The sequence below is a fragment of the Spodoptera frugiperda genome, chromosome 15 (genome assembly GCF_023101765.2).
Source record: "Spodoptera frugiperda isolate SF20-4 chromosome 15, AGI-APGP_CSIRO_Sfru_2.0, whole genome shotgun sequence".
Taxonomy (NCBI): Eukaryota; Metazoa; Arthropoda; class Insecta; order Lepidoptera; family Noctuidae; genus Spodoptera; species Spodoptera frugiperda.
In genome coordinates, this window is record NC_064226.1 from 682,512 (window position 1) to 689,740 (window position 7,229).

The following is a 7,229-nucleotide window of genomic DNA, read 5'->3' on the forward strand; positions in this document are numbered from 1 at the left end:
CAGCTACACACAAGGAAATAGTAAACGTAAGCGGTTTCGGTTTATATCTAAAACTAAAAATAGCATGACTTTATTATCAGACAACTCGCGCCATCTATGATAATTAAATGTAACAACTTTATCAGAGTTCAACGTAAACAGTGAATCTATCAGGAACCTTCTTTGCGTGTTAACAGCCAATCAGTGGCATTGGGATAATATTATTTTCGTGTTTTTAAATTGGTTAAATAAAGACATTATTATTTTATGACTTATTAAACCATTGTATTTCGATTTTCTTACTCGACAAACTAGGTAAGAAGACTAGGTACTTGAATACTTTACATCATAAGTAGGTTACCGTTCCGTACGGTATTGGTTTAGGATTTTTAGCAGTAGATCATTAGTAGGTACTTAGCGGTATTTTTGGCACAAGAAACATGTCCATCAAACTGTCAATAATAATAAGGCGTGGACATAACTTTCATCTCGAAATAATATCTACTCGTACATCAATAGATAAATATAACATTCTCCAATCGTTTGCTTATAGTTTTCCGTCAGGAGTTATTTCTGATAAGTAGTGGCGTCCTTGACCAACGCGTGCCGTCGTGATGTCGCGAATGACAACCAGGCGGAGATAAACATTTCATTTATTATTAGTTGATCCTCGATTCTGCGACATGTGGGCAGCTATGACATAATGGCGTCTACTGCATATGCCAATCATAGCGCGCGTATTTTTATTGCTACATGCCAAAGAGCATAAAGTGTTAATTAATCTAGACATAAATTGATGCTAAAATAAGGCCAGCGTAACAACGTGGCTGTGTTTTTCCAAAGAGCTAAATGTGCATGTATGTATGCACCTACGTATACTGCCTAATAAACTTACCCATTGTTATGCCATGCACCAGGAAAACATCTAAAGTCCGCGTGAATCCCCTCACACTTTGTTGCCTTAATCGAACATCTCTTTAAAAGCTTTTTTATGGTATATGCAGGTAAACGAGCAGACGTATCACCTGATGGTAAACAATCGCTGCCACCCATGAACACCCGAAACACCAGAGGCGTTACAAGTGCGTTGTCAGCATTTTGGGGGTTAGGAATTTAGTTGTTGGGAAATCGGGGATTAGGAAGATTGGGAATGGGGCTAATTGGGCTGCCGGTAACACAACGCAAGGGTTGTTTCACGTAGGTTTTCTGTGAGTCCGTCTGGATCTCTCCTTTCGTATCGGCTCATTCGTGCTGAAGCGTGACTCTCCCACACTTATATGGCTTTGGTTTGTGAGTATCTATTAATAGTTATTTTAACAAAGATAGATTTTAAAAGGCACTACTTAAGCTTCATAAGCGGATACAGTTTGAGTTTCATTTCATTGCACAAGTCTTAGTGCAAACCTCATGAGTGTCCTCTGACTGAGTGACTCAGGTGTCCTCTCGATGGTGTTCCATCGCCGCAGGTTGTTCACCCAGCGCCCACTGACACCATAACGGAGCCCCGTGCCATCACCTGACATTTACACAGCTCCTAATGTGACAACAGTGAGTCACCAATGTTTTTTGTTTTAAAATAATGGGAAATCAATTCCGGCATCGAATCCATTATTGTGAACTGAAATGGATGTCTACATAATGAGTACTTAGTTACTTATTGATTACAAGATATTTAAATGAATAGTTTCAAAGATTAGATCTATAATTTAGAAGCAATAGATAGGTAGGTAATTAGATTAAGTAACCAAGATGAAGATTTTATGATTAAGTTAAGAACCTGATTGTGTTATTATTTTAAAAGTCTCCCCCACACTTATATTTGCTCCTGTGTCGTGGGTGCGTTTACAAATATGCAATTTCACATCACAATTTCAATCTGATACCTAATCAATTAAAAGCGGTATCTTTGTTATTCTCTAAGTAAAAAACTAAGCATAATAACTACAGTATTTAATTATATTTACACAACAACACAGTATTGAGAAGCTCATCATCTGGTATTTTTACCGACTTCGCAAAAAGGAGGAGGTACTATGTTCGACTGTTTGTATGTTTTTTTTTTTTTTTTTTGTATGTTTGTTCATCGAATACTCCGTCAATTGTCGACGGATTTTCAAAATTCTTTTTTTGTTCGAAAGTAGATAGTTCTGAGGTGGTCCCATTGTCACCAAGTTAGGATCTGATGATGGGGTCTTAGAGAAATCGAGGGAACTCCTCAAATATTATAGGGAACTATATAGTGATTTTGGTATATTCATCTAGAATTGAAGCATTTACAGTCAAAAAGTAACCTTTGAAGAGGTGGAACTGATGAAGAAGACCAGATATGGCCAATGGAACTTCATACTCACATAGAAATCACAATAAAGTTATACTCCGTCAATTGTCGACGGATTTTCAAAATTCTTTTTTTGTTCGAAAGTAGATAGTTCTGAGGTGGTCCCATTGTCACCAAGTTAGGATCTGATGATGGGATCTTAGAGAAATCGAGGGAACTCCTCAAATATTATAGGGAACTATATAGTGATTTTGGTATATTCATCTAGAATTGAAGCATTTACAGTCAAAAAGTAACCTTTGTAGAGGTGGAACTGATGAAGAAGACCAGAAATGGCCAATGGAACTTCATACTCACAAGAAATCACAATAAAGTTAATTAAGTGTTAGAATTTTAACCGACTTTTTTAGTTGCGATACTGAGTATTGCAACTAAAAAGTGTGAAATAAAATATTTTACAAAAAAATAGTGATATCGTCATTAGTGTGTGTGTGTGTGTGTGTGTGTCTAACATTTGGGATGAAGTCTTTGTTATTAGAATGACCTCAATTACTGTAGTAACAGCATAAGATCTCCTAGTGTAGTCATACAACACGTGGTTTTACTAACATTCCCGATTACATGTTCCTTTGAACTATTTTACTTTAAGCGCCCAGTTAAATATCAATTACATACTGTACCTACTTCTAGCGTGCGGCTAAAATACTACGAAAAAATTATTCTATGTACTCTAAATAGGGATGAATAAAAAAGGCAAATCGAGCAATCGTGTGAATAGAACTACTAAAATCATGCATGTTCTCTGTGGCAGCAATACGACATGAGCGGCAGGGATTAACCGTTTATGTAATCGATTTTTAAGTACCTCTTTAACTTAGTACAGTCATTTTTCTATTTATAAAATTACTACCATAGTTAACTTATGTTAAATATTCAGGAAAAGCGCTACTAATTTCAAGTTACATCGGTCCCGATGTAACTCCTAATCATAAATGAACACCAACTTAAAATAACCCAAATGAATTTATTGTAAGTACCTAAACGGGTTGAGAGTTTTCCTGGTTTTTCATTTCGATCATTATCACCGTTTCAGAGAATTGTAGTGAGTAATCTTGAATAACCATTGTTCACATTCTGTAGGCATTTAGTAAAAACCTTCCTTTAGAATGTAATGGGAGGTTAAGGAAGAGAAACTACGTAGTTCCGGCTTATCCTCATGAGACAAACCAAGACATACGCATAACTTTATGTATGAGGGTGTATGTATGTACTATGTAGAATCATCGTCATCATCAGTCTCTCTGCTAGGCTACTTCGCAGCTCTACGCATCCAATCACTGCCAGCCACCTTGCGGATATCGTCACTCCACCTACGTTTACCTAGACGCGGTCTCTACTCTAGAATGTAGAATACTTTATTTAATTCTGTATATCTACTCTTCTAAAGTAGGTACCTCAATTTTACAAATTTACCCGGAGCTGCGGATTACCTAGTAGTTACTGGGGTTCCGGCTTGAAAAGCAAGGTAGGAACGAGGTGGTTTTACTCAGTAAGAGTCTGACATTCCGTCTCGCCTCACCCAAGGCAAGAGAAGACATTGCATGATTATACCCCTTAAAAAAAGTATCCCAATACCAAACATATCCACATATCTCCAAAGTAAGCCTAAATAGTACAAATAAGTGCAAGAAAATAGAAACAAAAGCGTCACGCATTCAGTACAGTACGAAAATAGCAATATCACACCCGTAGTGCAACGTCATGTCCAAAACGGGCAACGACTTACTATGTTTTGTTGTGCCAATGGTTTAATGTGTTGTCGTATCTATTCGCCTGTGTAGTGCCAATATATTGTCACAAAGGAAATACGTAGCAATTAATGACGTAGGAAAACATAATAATGTTTGAAAAGGCCATTTCTCAGTTCTTCAGTAGGTGGTTTAGTATTGATTTTGTTATAATTAGATATTGCTCTATAAATACTTTATTGTTTACTAGTTTCGTGTCATTGTCGTGTATCTATTAGACTGTTTTACTTACCCTACATACTGAAAATAGAAATAGATTTTCGTTCTAGTGGACAAATGATAGTAAAAGTAGTAAAACGTTTACGATTTTCTTGAAATAGCAATGCGATATTAATATTGGATGAAACTTTATTGTTATCTATTCGCAGCCAATATGATTCCTAACATCTGGAATTTCATACGTAGGTAGGAAGCTAGGAAGTCGTGTTCACCGGTAGCACATGTCTATACACACCTTGGGCTCGTTTGTATACTCTCATAAATACACGTGGCAGATGCTCCTCGTGGCTACCTAGTACCTATATCTATTCACTCCAGTCTAAATGGTTTTATTAGTGTACTGTTATGGACACTGTTATTAATTCAAAGCTATGCATGGCTCTGTTTACTAAGTTTATGAGCAGGTCCATTTGAAAAGTGATATGCATAACTTACTTACCTATTGATTAAAGCTAGTGCGATTTACTTAGCTTGATTCCAGAAATAAACCTAGGATTTTCTGTCTAGCAGTAGTGTTTGAGGATACCAATAATGTAAATCGGAATATGATCTGTAGCGTTTATGGGATAGATAATAGCGAATGGCTGGCTTGATACAATGCTTACATGTATGCCTATATGCAAGCGTTGTCGCCAGTTTTAAGTGAGGTCATGTTAACATTCAACCATTTGTGCCAAAATATGTCTCTCCCACGTGTAAATTCTCCGCATAATAATATTTTGCGACTGAAATTCGTAACGAGCCATTTTTTCTCCAATAAAAGTAGGTTGTATACACAATCTGTTGTATCTAGGTCTTGAACCGCCAGCAGATGTTCGTGTGTCGACATTTATTTGCGATATATGTCCGATAAGGTCAGTGGTTTAAGTCAAACTACAGCTGGCACTGTATTGAATACTCTATCAAGATTTTAGTCCTAAAAACTATAAATAAATTAGCCATAAAAGGCTGTCCAATACCAATTAACAATATTTGTTCACGTTTTGCATTCCCAATTAAATTATTTGATAGATCATCATCTCTGTAAATAAAGTGTACACAGTAATTAAAACTACATCTGCACGTTGTTTATTATTCCACGCAGATTAAAGTCACCATCTATAGTTAGAAACAGTTGTTTTGTATTATGAACTCAATCTGCATGTCCTATAAACATGGGAAATTACCAGTCCCTGCGTAGCAGACAGACACAGCCATATAGCCCATTATACAATAGGAAATACAACACTTGATGTTCTGAGGAAGTACGTAGTGCCAAGCTCTTAACGAGAAACACACTCAGACTTCAGGTAAACCATTACTAATAATAACAGCAGGTACAGGTAAATTGAGGCATAAATTAACAAACAAGGGTCACCGCTAATTTGACACTTACGAACTAAGCAGTAAGGAAAGAAAGGCAGCTGTGAGGTCAACCACATTGTCTTGTTCCTTACTAACCCTGCCTTGAAGCCATAAAGGTGGTAATACCACATTTAAGCTCGTAACTTGCTGGATATTAGCCAATTATGTGCCAAAGACAGGTGGACTCAAGGTCCTGAGAGAATCGCACAGGACATGCTAACAAATCCTGACATCAGCCGGCCTTCATCTTTTCACCAATACCGTTTTGCCATTTCCAAAATTCTTCACATCTTTATTTATGTTGTTATAAAGTTCAAATTTGCGAATGAAGTGTTTAGTTTAGATGAGTGTGTGAGTTTGTCGAGAAGCTTGAAGTTTGTAGAGGCTACAAGGCCATCGTCCTCCTACGGTCACCCATATAACAATGCTAATGGTAGTGACTCACTACTGCATAGTGCTGGCCAGTACAGCAAGACTGCAAGGATTGTGGTCTATTTAAGTGCAGGATAATGGAGAATAATGTGTATTTCATGTAAGATGATTCACTGGTGGTCCCTTAACTGTTAGAGATGGAAGTAATTGTGAAGACAATGAGCTAGACACTCATAGCTTTAGATACAAATTAATATGTTGTTGAGTAAAGATGGTAACATGAGTAGACCTCAGCGGAAAGTGAAACGATAAGCATCCCATAGAAGATCACAGTTAAGGTAGAGGATAAAGATGTCCTAAATATGGTTCAAATGGGAAATCGAGTTATGATTGGATTTTCTTGAATTGATGGCTCTGGATTTTCTTTTTGATTATGAAGCAAAGGATTTAAGAAAATTGATGGGTTTTATTCCATCAATACTAGAGGATAAAATATATGGAATAGATAAGTCTTGCTCGAATCACATCACTATTCGTTGTGATGGCAACTGGCGCGTTTTACATAGCTTCACTTTTTTACCGCTGCCTCTGTGGGTGGCTATGGACCAAATTTTGGATTTCCTCCCGCTGACCACTATGATTTAGATAATTTGTATCTCATTTCAATATGATAATGACCTTGTCTATTATTTGTTAGCGTCGATATGATCGTTTTTTTTTCATCTTTCCTTAAAATAGGGATAGCAACTTTTTTTGTATAATTTCTCAAAATTGGATGCTGTTGCATTCTTGTTGATTTGTTATTGCAGATGTTGTCGAACACTGACAACAGCAAGTACCAATGTGACTTTTTCCGAGTTATACATATGTACTTTCTAAGATTATTTAGACACCACTGACAAACGGTGAAGGAAAACATCGTGGCTTATAATTTCTAATTATAAGTCTGAAGCAAGCGTGGCAAGGCTGCAACCCTCCATGCTTGAAGAGGCCTTCAGTCAGTAGTGGCCACTTATAGGCTGTAGGTGTGATGTGTGTGGATGTTGTTGCAAAGATGAATGTAGGACTGAAGATCGAGTACAGTGGCGTACTATTAGAAAGGCCTATGTCCAGCAGTGGACAGAAACCGGCTGGTAATGATGATGTTGATGTTGTAGGTAAATCATTTAGTCTAGAGTGCAATCAACTTGCGTTTATAGATTGCAATGGTATCAAATAAAAACCAACAA